Here is a 13,194-nt window from a genome sequence, read left to right on the forward strand (position 1 = left end):
GGGAGGGTTGTAAGGTATATGGAGATTGGAAGGTGAGAGAAGGAAGAGTGGATTATAAAGGAATTTGAATGACAAATAATGGAAGATTTTATATTTAAGATTTTATTGTAGAGGTGATATGGGGCCACTAGTATTTAGGAAAGAGGATAACATGGTTGGACCTGTGCTTTAAGATCACTGTTATGCTATGAGGGATGGAATTTCAGAGAAGCCTGGAAAGACTTACATGAACTCATGCTGAGCAAAATGAGCAGAACCAGAAGAACATTGTACATTCTAGCACTATCATGGGGGGTGATGATTAACGTTAATGGACTTGCTCATGTCAGCAGTGCAATAATCAGGGACAATTTTAGGATATCTATGATGGAGAATACCATCTATATACAGAGAAAGAACAGTGGAGTTTAAACAAAGACCAAAGACAGTTACCTTCATTGTATTTTTTTAAAGTTGTATTATGTATTATGAAATTTTTTTCTACCTGTTATATTTTATTTTTTCCCCAAGGATATGATTTTTCTCTCAACATAATCAGTTTTGTTCAATGTATAGCATGGAAACAATGTAAGGTTATCAGACTGGACTTCTAGCCGAGATGGCAGAGAAAAGACAGGCACTGTGCTAACTGCTGAAAACTTATTCTCATCAAATTAGTCCTAAAGTTAACATACACACACTCAGTTAAGTTCATGTACTAAAAAGAGAAAGTGGGAGGGGGGAGGAAAAGAGGTACTAACAGAAGGAAGAAGGGGCAAAGGGAAAAGGGAAAGAAAGGGGAAGGAGTTTGGATACAAGAGGGCAAACACACTGAAGGTGGTGATATTCAGAACCAAAATACTGGGGAATATGAATAAAATGAAGAAAGGGGAAAATATACATAGAGTGAAGATAGCATGGAGGACAATAACAGGTTAGTAATTATAACTTGAATGTAAATGAGATGAATTTTCCATAAAACATAAATGAATAGCAAACTGGATTAGAAATCAGAATCCTACAATATGCTACTTACAAGAAACTCATTTGAAGGAGACATTCATATAGAGTGAAGGTAAAAGGTTGGAGCAAAGTTTATTTTGCTTCACCTGAAATGCAAAAAAGCAGGGGTAGCAATCCTTATCTCAGACAAAGCTGCTGAAAAAAATAGATCTCATTAAAAGAGATAAGGAAAATATACCACACAGCTAGGTAATTATTAAGTGTATGAGACCAGATTTGAACCCAGGTACTCCTGACTCCAGGGCCGGTGCTTTTTCCACTGTGCCACCTAGCCACCCCCATAGCCATTTCAATACTAAATATGCACCAAGTGCTATAGTATCCAAATTTTTTGAGGAGAAATTGAATGAGTTACAGGAAGACATAGACAGCAAAATTCTATTGGTGGGAGAACTCAACCTCCTGTTCTCAGATGTACATAAATCTAAACATAAAATAAACAAGAAAGAAGTTAAGAAGGTAAATAGAATGTTAGAAAACCTAAACATGATAGACCTTTGGAGAAAGTGGAATGGAGATAGAAAGGAATATACTTTTTTCTGAACTATATGACACACAAAAATTGACCATGTACTAGGGCATAAAAATGCAATAATCAAATACAGAAGGGCAGAAATAGTGAATACAACCTTCTCAGATCATAATGCAATAAAAATCACATGCAATAATGGAGCAGGAAGAGATAGACATAAGATTAATTGGAAACTAAATAACCTAATTTTAAAGAATGAGTGGAAGGGGTGTGGAGCCAAGATGACAAAAGGAGAGGATCCTCTCTTAGGTGCTCTCTCCCTGATATTTCCAAACTTATAAAAATAAGGACTGTAACTGAATTTTTGAGAGACAGATTCCACATAGGGATCCAGTGAGGCAATTCTCCAGCTCAAGGTACCCTGGAAAAGAGTAGAAACGCTCTACTCCACAGGGTTAGAGGCCTGCCAGAGGGAAGGGAGATGCAGCTCATGGAAGCTGGGGCAGTTTCCTGATTTATATCCCAGGGAGCACCAGACACAACTTGGGGGAATCAGTGGGTGGACCTCTGCCAGAATTAGCATGTTCAGTCCAGCCCTCAGGGCACTCAGCTAGCAGCAGTGTGGCCCAGCAGTCCAGATCCAGGATCAGGAAGCAGACAGAGCCTGTAAGAAGGAGCCCCCAGGTGTAAGTGCTGAACCTAGGTAGGGGAGTGGAGAGAGACTGGAGGTCTGTTCTCTGTCCCTGAAACAGGATTCTGGGGCTCTGACCACTTTCAGATTGTAATTGCAGTCTAGGTCCCCCATAGAACAGCAGGACCCCCCCCAACTCAGCCCCATGGCAGAGGGGTGCACTTGTGGTCATTCACAATCCAGGAGGGAAGACAGAGCCTCACACACAGAGATTCTTGTGGAGGGTGTCCTAATAATACTCAAAAACCCAAGAAGCACTGCAAAACCAGGCACAGGCTGGAGAAATGAGTAAATAGAGAAAAAAGAGGAACATCATTGAGAAACACCTTGCCTATGATCCCAAGAAGGATCAAAACACTCAATCTGAAGATGAGGAAGTACAAGCTCCTGCATCTAAAGACTCCAAGAAAAACAGAAATTGGGCTCAGGCTATGACAGAGCTCAAAAAAAAAAGACTTTGAAAATCAAGTGAGGGAGCTGGAAGGTAAAAATTGGGAAAAGAAATGAGAGAGATGCAGGGAAAACATGAAAATGAAATCAGCAGCTTAGTCAAGGAGATCCCAAAAAATGCTGAAGAAAATAGCATGTTAAAAACCAGCATATGTCAAATGGATAAAACAGTTCAAAAAGTTATTGAGAAGAAGAATGCTTTAAAAAAAGCAGAATTGGCCAGATGGAAAAGAGATAAGAAAGCTCTTTGAGGAAAACAAATCATTCAGATGTAAAATGGAAATGAGGGAGGCTGCTGATTTTATGAGAAATCAAGACATAATACTTCAAAAGCAAAAGAATGAAAAATTAGAAGAAAATGTGACACATCTCACTGAAAAAACAACTGATATGGAAAACATATTCAGGAAAGATTATTTTAAAATTATTGGAATACCTGAAAATCTTGATCAGGAAAAGGGCCTTGACATCATCGTCAAAGAATTACAACAGGAAAATTGCCCTGATATCCTAGAAGCAGAGGGCAAAATAGAAATTCAGAGAATCCACCCATCTCCAAGAAAGAAATTAAAAAAACAACCCAGGAATATTATAGCCATGTTCCAGAACTCCTAAGTCAAAGAGAAAATATTACAAGCAGTCAGAAGGACACAATTCAAATATTGTGGAGCTGAAGTCAGGATCACATAGGACTTAGCAGCAACTACATTAAAATCTCTTACAGTTTGCAATATAATATTCCAGAAGGCAAAAGAACTCAGAATGCAACCAAGAATCAACTACCTAGGAAAACTGAATGTCTTCTTCCAGAGGAAAAAATGGACTTTCAATCAACCAGGGGAATTTCAAATGTTCCTATTGGAATGGCCAGAGCTGAACAGAAAGTTTGATCTTCAAATACAGGACTCAGGTGAAGCATAGAGAGTAGAGGAGAAGGGTAGAATATGAGGGACTTAATGATGATGAACTACATGTATTCCTGCATAGAAAAAGTGATACTGGTAATCATGGGAACTTTCTCATTCAATAGAGCAGGTAGAAAGAGCTTTTATAGATGAAGCATAGGAGAAAGCTGTATTTGAAGATATAATATAGTGTACAAATGGAGTCACTGGCTAAAAGGGAAATGTAAGGGCGGAAAGAAAAAGGAGAGGTGGAATAGGCTAAGATATTTCATATGATAATTTTTTTTATCATTACAATGAGTTGGAATTGCAATGATATAGAAGGGGAAGGCAAGGGGGAATGAGGAAACCTTCTCTCTCATCAGAGGTGGCTAGGAGAGGAAACAGCAAATATACTTAATGGGGTATAGACATCTAGAGTAAGGAGACTAGGAGTACAGTGGGAAGAGGGGGATGTGAGTGATGAAGGAGAGGATGGCCAGTGGGGGGAGAGTGGTCAGATAAAACACCTTTTTCTTTTTTACTTCTTGCAAGGGGCTTGGATTGGATGGCCTGTCTAGGACCATAGGTCCAGGTGGATCTTGGGCCTAAGGGATGGTATGTGGGCTTGGGGCCTCTTGGCCTCACGGCCAGGGATTTGTCTGCTTTGCCACTCAACTACCCTACAACACATTTAAGAAGAGGGACAGAGTGAAAGGAGAGAAAAAATATAGTATATGGTAGTGGGGAAGTATGAATGGAGGGAGTTGTGATCAGCAATGGTAACAGTGGAGAAATATGGAAGTAGTTTTTGTGATAGAATAATCATAAAGAATGTGATCCACCCTCAACAGAGCTGGAGGTGTTGAAACACTGACTGAAGCACATTTTATTATTATTATTATTATTATTATTAATTGGGGGGTTGCAGGACAAATGGGTCTGGGTCGCTTGCCTGGGGCTGCACAGATGGGTGATTGATGGGTGTCTGGGGCCAGAATTGGACCCAGGTTCTCCTGGCTTTGGGGCTGGTGCTCTGCCCACTGTGCAATCTGGCCAACCCTTATTATTATTATTATTATTATTATTATCATATTTTATTTTGGTTATTTTTGTTTTTGTTTTTGCAGGGGAATGGGATTGGGGTGGCTTGCTGGGATCACACAGCTGGGAGATTGTTTGGTGTCTGGGGCCAGATTTGGCCTTGTGTGCTTCTGGCTCCAGGGCCAGTGCTTTGCCCACTGCACCACCTGGCTGCACATTATTATTATTATTAATTTTAATTTTTTCTCTTTCCTTTAGTTTATTGCTCATGTGGTTCTATATTTTTGGGGGCAGGGGGTATTATGTTACTCTTAAAACAAGAATATTTAGTAATGTATAAAAACATCATTTGTACAAAAATAAAAATAAATAGATTGATCAATCAATCAATCAATAAAATAAAGAATGAGTGGATCAAACCACAAATTATAGAAAGAATTAATGACTTGATCCCAGATAATGACAAAAACAACATACCAAAACTTATGGGATGCAAACAAGACAGTTGTTGGGGATATATTATATATTTAAATGCTTACCTGAATAAATTGGAGAAAGGGGAAATCAATGAAGCATGCAATTAAAAATATTAGGGAAAGTACAAATTTAACCCCCCCTCCAATTAAATACCAAATTAGAAATTCTAAAAATTTAAGGAGAAATTAATACAATTGAAAGCAAGAAAACTATTGAATTAATAAATAAAAACCGAGTAGATTCAATCAAAAAATCAATGGCTGAACAAAGTGTGGTTTATGTATGTTATGGAACATTATTGTTTGATTAGAAAGCAGAAGGGATGGGAATTCAGAGAAGCTTGGAAAGATTTGCATGAACTGATGTTGAGCAAGATGAGCAGAGCCAGAAGAACATTTTACACCCCAACAGCTACTTGGGGACAATGATCAGCTTTAATGGACTTGCTCATTTCATCAGTGCAACAATCAGGGACACTTTTAGGTATCTGTGATTGAGAATACCATCTGTTTCCAAGGAAAGAATTGTGAAGTTTGAGCAAAAGCCGAAAGACTATTACTTTTAATTTAAATTTTAAAGAAAAAAAGTATCTTATTATGCAATTTTACTGTCTTTTATATGTATTTTTTCCCTTAGGGATATGATTTCTCCCTCACATTCAATTTTGATCATTGTATAGCATGGAAACAATGTGGAGACTATCAGACTGCCTTCCATGGGGGGTGGGGAGTGGGATGCAAGATTGGGGGAAAATTGTAAAATTCAAAACATTTCAAAAAATGATAGGTGGAAACTACTATTGTATATAATTGGAATACTAATATAGTATTTATAAAAAAACAAAAAAAGGTCAGTTTTATGATTGAGTGGTGAAAATAGACTGGAGTAGAGAGGATCTGATAATTGGAAGATCAATCAGTATAGTATTAGAATACTCATTCTCTTTACAATGTGCTCATGCAGTCACTGATATCCTCACTCATATCTACTTATACACATTTTGTATATTGTCTCCCTGACTGGAATGTAAGCTCCTTGATCACAGAGACCTTGTTTTTGACTTTCTTTGTAACCCCAGTGCTTTTTCACAATGACTGACAATATAGTACTTAAAAAATGGGGACTGCATCATGTTGTGACAAAATCAAACTTCAGTCCTCAAGGATCCCTAAATAAGTGAAGCATTATGTGACTGTACATGATGTCTTCTAGACCTGCAGAAAAGAAATCTAGATTTAAACCCTTGAGTTAAATTCACCCTTTGTATCACACAGACAAATCACTTAAATTTTCTGTATCTCTGTTTCCTTATTTTGGACCCTAAGGTAAGGCTGATGACCCTATATTATTTATAAAGTTGTTGTAAAGAAAGAATCTTGGAAAATTTTAATATAATGGGTAAATGTAAGATTTTTTTTTAATCTGCTTAGAGATAGAAGGAACTTAATATATTTAAGAGCATTTGACATGAGGGATGCTGTGAAAATTTCTTTTAGTGATGTTTATTGGCAACTATTCTATACTTTATAATCTTCCCTTCCTTTCTCCCTTCCTTTTTCCCTCTTTATCAAGTATAGTTTTAGTCATTTCTTACTACCGGAGTGAAATATCAGTACATTATCATTTCCCTTTTATGAATTTTCAGTTCACTGGAGAAATGAAAAATGATATATTTCACCAGATGAGAGGTTTGGGGGTACTTTTGAGTCATTTTCAGTAGGTTTGGGGTATAGAAGAAAAATGACTGTTCGAATACTTTACAATGTGAAATATTCTTTCAGAAATGACTCTGAAGGGAAATGTTTTTCTCCATCAAAGATGCATTTCTTTGAGATCATCTTTCAGTAACAGTTAGACTCAAGTAGAACTTCAATGAGGCTCACAAATATTAAGGTAATTATTGTAAGTACTTATGATACACATTATAACTTCAATGTGATTTCAATCAATATGGGATTCTTCTTCTGATGCCAGTTGTATCCCTTCTACATATTCTCATCCAGTTTATTTCTTGCCCATATTTACCATAAACTCTATAGTTTCTTTACCTAATATACCTGAGACTTTGCTTTTACTCTTTTACTTATTCTGTCTACATGATAAACTCACCTTTATGTCCTTAATGATGTTCTTGACATCACTTATCATGAGTGTATCAGTATTTGTACTGTAATTTATATAATTCCACCATTTATTTAGCCTAGGTAAACCCACCATAAATCTTTGGAATAATTATAATTTTAGTTCTTCAAAAACCATAATTAAAAAAATTCACAGTCATCACCAGTAGAATATAGATATTACAGATGTTTGTATTTTTTATGGCAGGTAAGGTTGAGTGATTTGAGATCATTACAGCACTGCATAATGTTCTAGACAAATTGAGCAGGGATTCTTTTCCATTTAATTATAAACCTGTTATTGTCTACATGCAATACTTCTCCAAAATATTCATAGTGATATATAGCATCATGCACTCCATATTTGTCAATCCATTGTATTGATGTCTAAGCAATGTGCATTTTGTCCACTTTTGCTGAGTGATCTCTTTTGCATTGCTTTGAATTTCATTAAGTAGATTGTATAATATGATTGAACTGAATGCAATTGCTCCAATGTCTTTTGTGAACTGAGTCATTCAGAGATTGTTGCTCCACCTTGAATATTGGATGTATGCACTTATAATGCAGACACACAGTTAAACAAAAGAAAAAAATTGCTGAAGCAAATTACAGAAGAAAATCATCTAAATTTTTCTCCCATGGCAAGATATGTTAACCACTATTAAATCTCCTCATTATGAATAGTAATCCTAATGTGCCATAATTGCATTAAGATGACTCTGGATGCCAACCAAGTGAAAGCTCAGGCACATCTTAAGAAACTACAAAAATGCTGAGTATTATTTAATGATCAATTCTATTTGATAAGGTCCAGTCTCACTCTATGGAGAGGCACTAATTATCAGAATTTTGGTCATAAAAATAGAAATCATTTTAAATATAATAACTCTTACAAAGTCAAAAATATCTACAAAGGATAAAGATATGGTTATCTTTGTCAATACATAGAAATAACATATTTTAGAGTAATGAAATAGTATCAGCAATCATTAATAAAATTTTCCTACCAAGAGAATGAGGCTCCTAATAGTATGACTCTATGCTAGGAAGATATTTGAAGGTTTACAAAGGAAAGTTGGGAGAGGAAAGAAACCAGTAAAATCCTATCTTATGTCAATTTAGCCTATATAATATATTACTGTTTTCAATTAGGAACATGGTTATGGAACAGCTAATAGAATCCAGATATCAACATTTTATGGATGTTTTTAATGTTGCTTCCAGAAGCTCATTTTTAAATGAAAATTAGTATTGGTGGTTTACAAAGAAAGAAAAAAAATGAATTGTTACAAGCTAATGATAGTAAAAAGACTTCCCCTTCTACTTTATTCCTGCCTTTAACTTTTGAATCTCTCCACTCCGGTAAGCCATTTCTTTCTAAAAATGACAACTTCAAATGAATTATTATAATAATGGGCTTATGAAAAGTTCTTTTTCATTAAATATGGCATATACATAGCATATACATCAAATGAAGACTGCATCAACAATTGGCATATGTTCTACATATTTTCCATAGTTCCCAAATAACATTAAAAATGTGCTACCATCTTCTAGAAAGCTTTCTTCATGAATACATGTTTTCTTAAAAGTATGTTAAAAGCATAATACTTCTTTTACCTCTTTCAAATCTCACTGGAAACCTGTATTTACTTATATTCCCAAATAGAATCCCAAATCATGAACTTAAAACTATTGTGATCTGTAAAGAGCAGCAACAAGGCAAATTAGAGGAGATGAACTGGGAGTGGGAAGGAAAGGGTTGGAATATAAAGTAAGATTTGAGCTATTTGGTTAATGAATCACACCATAGTTTAACAAATCAGCTGACAAACCAGCTATGTCTATGTCAGATGGAGTGGATTTGCTATGCAAAGAGAGAAGAATACATATTTATAATAACATTAAGTCTTCCAACCCCCTGCTGGAAGCCCTTATGCTGCCTACTGATAATTGTCCTCATTTACGATGAGTTTCAAGATGTCGGCCTGAATGGTTTTGCTGGGCTTCTCAAGTGCTATTTGTGCCTGACTTTATAGTAAGTTCTTGAGGGCAAAGCATATTCAAAGTATTATATTTCCAAAGTTTTGCACTATGTTCATTTTTTTTTCAGTAAGTCTAACCAATTCAATAAGTCTAACCAATTATTTATAAAATCTATTTCCCAATTTCATTTTGGAGGGGAAGAGGCTATATGCTGGTAATTCAAAATTTAAACAAATAAACAGCAACAAAAAGACACCCTACATGACTTTTTGTATATCAATAAAAATGTTTTTAAAAATGTTTTACATTGATGTTTTGATTTTAGTTCTAAAGCAGCACATTTTTAAAAAAAAAATGTGTTTCAGCTGACTTGAATAAAAGTACTACTCTATCCATTCTTCTTCTCAAAGGATAGGTATTTTTGTATAAATGAATGCTGTAAAAATCTAATCAGTTCTAAAAATCCCCTAATACTTCAATGGTAGGTGATAATTAGAAAATTCATTCTATCAATTTGTGAACTTGACCCTAAGCAAACATTCAGCTACAGCTACATTCCTATATACATTATTCTAATATTGATGACAAGAGAAATAGAGATAAGAAAGCTAGAAGTCATTCAAATGAGGAAGAAAAGAAATCAATAACTACTTAATATTTTCCTAAAGAACTACAAAGATTTTTCAAAAAGTTGAAATGACCTGTGTAGTTTTGTATAAGATTTGGAGAGCATTTCCTTGAACTCTGATTATGTCCAGAATTTTAAAGGGTTTCTTTACATTATGGTGAGACATTTTGGAAAACATACCATAAACAATTAATAAAATTGCTATATGAAATTTGTGGTGAGATCTGAAATCTTTGAATAGTTAAAATATATTTCAGATAAATTCCCAAAGTTTATTCCAAGGAAATAAGTTTTTCATGCAAAATTTCATAGAAACTAATTATAGTAGAACTTTTTAATCTCAGACACATTTCTTTCCCTAAAATGTAAGAATTGAGGAGGGAGATTGGCATGGGATGCATATTGATTTATGGTTTTATTTTTAAAACACCTACTATATACATTGTATACTTGGTAGAGATGCCAAGGAAAAAAATAAATCAGTTTTTGCTCTTACAGAATATATATTTTTGGGGGGGGATAAAATATAATTAAAAAATTAAATAAATAATTGCATTTTAATATTCAGAATTATGCAACATAATGCAAACTAGTTTCAAGAAATAGAAAAGGTAAATAGGTATGGAGTGGATTAGAAAATGTCTCAAATAGAGATTAATATCTGGATTGTGCTTTTTTTGCACTTTTTTAAAGTGACTTGCCCAAGGTCACACAGCTACGTTATTATCAAGTGACTGAAGCCAAATTTAAACTCGGGTCCTCCTGACTCCAGGCCCAGTTCTCTATCCACTGCATGACCTAGCTGCCCCTGAATTATGCTTTAAAGGAAAATAGAAATTCCAGGAGACAGGCAAGGAATGTGAATTTTTCAGACATAAGGAATCATTTGTTCAAAGATATAAATCATGGAAATTAGAGTAAGAATGTTGTGTTAAGAACAGTTTACAGTCTACTTTGACTGGAGCACAAAATGAGTAAACTGTACTGAAATTAAATAAAATTAGAAAGGTAGATGACTCCAGAAAAGGAAGGCCTTTTAAAGTCAAACAGAGGAATTTGCATGTTATTCCATAGGCAATAATAGTAATAAATGATTTATTTTCAGCTTGTACAGTTTAATACTTTATGTAAATGGTAAGGTTCCAGTAAGGGCTACCGAATTTTGAGATCCACATCTTGGGAGTTGTACCTGTGATAGTATCTTGGGCAGGGATGTGACTGGCCAAAAGTGGGCCCCATAAAAGCCCAGAAAAATAAAGAGAAGTTTTACCACAGTTTTTGTAGCTTCCACAATTGTTTTTGTGTGTCCGTTAGAAGTGAACTGTGAGAATTAAAAACTCATCTTTACATATACACAAGTAATGCTGTGAAAGCATATTGGCTTACAAACATATAAAAATACTTGTTAACTACTTCGATGAGGAAATAATGTATAAAACTATATAGAAAAATCATTAATCATCTCCAACCATGGAAAGATCAATTCCATTTTTTAATATTACATCCAAAAAACAACTAAAGTTTGTTTTCTTGAACCCCTTATCCTGAAATGCTCAAAAATGAAGATAGACACAAATGATTGTTTGACTCCTTCCCCCCTCAAATAAATGGCTAAAAAAGATCCCTAAGAACTGAAATGCTTGCATCCAGAGTGAGCCCAGGTATTTGGCCACAGAGAATACCACCATCATCAGCCTTACAGCACAATGGCAGCAGTAGTAAGATCCTTATAACTGTTCTGGACACATTAAAAAAAAACCAGTAGATGGTAGAGTGCTTCTGGACACTGGAAACTAGAAGATACAGTAATCTAGGAGGCCTAAAAACACCTCATTTTGATAATTCATTTCAGTGGGTTTAAGGCTAACTGAAGTTGAAATCAAATTTTATTCTCTTGTGCAAAAAAGCTAATCCAAATTTTCTCCCAAAACAAAACAAAACAAAAACCCACAACAAAAACTCCCTAGGTTTTGATTTAGGATGACAGTAGGCAATGTGATCTCAGAAGTTAAAAATTAATCATTTTGCATATGATGATTTCAGTTTGGAAAACAACTGGGGCCTCAAGGTTGATTCATCCCCACTATGAGTGTAAGCCCTTAAAGAATTGTGTTAATTGTGTCTATGTGTGTACACATATATAGATATATAGCTTAAAAAGAGTAATTGGATGGTCTTAGAGAAGCAACCTTAGTGTTTTCATTAAGTCTGTCCTGACATGACCAAAAAATCAGCAACATTGCCATCACCATCAGCTCCAGGAAAGGATTCTTGAACTAAGGCTAACATGGTGGCCATTTCAAGGACATGCTTGCATAAGGCTAAAGATGTTCCCAACAGGATGTAAACTGGAGGGAAAAAAGGAGCAGTTGAGGGCTTTTTTCTGGCAGTAGGCAGCTAAAATTTAGGGGATTCTTAAAAAATGACACAATGACAGCCTTTCTTGTCTTTCTCTTTCCTTGCTGGTTCTGGGGAAGGAGTACATTCTTGCTCTTGAAATTTCCTGATAACTCGAACAAGTTCATGGAAAGCTTGGTCTACATTCATTCTAATTTTTGCAGATGCCTCCATGTATGTGACCTTGAGTTGTCCTGCAAGTTGCTGCCCTTCTTCTTGTGTTACCTGTCTTCGATGGTCAAGATCTGCTTTATTACCAACTAAAATCATTGGAAACTCATCTCGGTCCTTTACTCTGAGAATCTGTCTTTGAAATTTATAAATTTCTTCAAAGCTTCCCTTATCAGTGAATGAAAAGACCAGCCAAAAGCCCTCTCCAGTCCTCATATATTGTTCTCTCATTGCCCCAAATTCTTCTTGACCTGCTGTATCCAGAATATCAAGTCGCTGCTCTATCATCTATCACACATTGTTTAGTATGTGAATCTTCAATTGTTGGATCAGAATCCGTGACAAAATAGGCCTGGATGAACTGGATGGTGAGCGCTGCCTCCTCCCACCACCATGAGTCTACTTCTCTGGCCCGGAGCCATCCCACCACCCCGCTGAGGCCCAGCTCTGCTCTCCTCCACATCCTTCCCAGGCCAAGCGCGGGAGGCAGGCGTCCAATAAATGATTTTTGAGTAGGTCAAATCTGATCAATACCGATCTGCTAGCTATGATACAAACAGTTTGGGGAGGGATTTGGAAAGATGACAGTGGGTGAGGACCTAGAAAATTAAGAATCCCCTTACAAATATTGCAGTGATGCTCTAAAAGTAAAACCAAAAGAATAAATGGTAAGGCAAAAATGATCTTAAAGAAACTCTTCATGTAGTTCAAGACTGCATATAGAATCATGGATAATAGACTAGCTGGGATACATGAAAGAGGATTCAAAGCAGCTTGTATCACAGCGGGGGACAAGAGCTGAGCATGCTCAGTGTTAGGGAACAAAGGGTCAGTCCCCATCTGCTTCAGAAGACTAGCCAGAACAGGCT

General features: G+C 35.8%; 1 pseudogene; it reads right to left on the reverse strand.

Moving 5' to 3' along the window:
- Positions 1-12,171: 12,171 nt before the first annotated feature.
- LOC141493750 (ras-related protein R-Ras2 pseudogene) lies at positions 12,172-12,556 on the reverse strand (annotated as a pseudogene).
- Between the last annotated feature and the right edge of the window lie 638 nt (positions 12,557-13,194).

This window comes from Macrotis lagotis, chromosome 7, assembly GCF_037893015.1.
Source record: "Macrotis lagotis isolate mMagLag1 chromosome 7, bilby.v1.9.chrom.fasta, whole genome shotgun sequence".
NCBI lineage: Eukaryota > Metazoa > Chordata > Mammalia > Peramelemorphia > Peramelidae > Macrotis > Macrotis lagotis.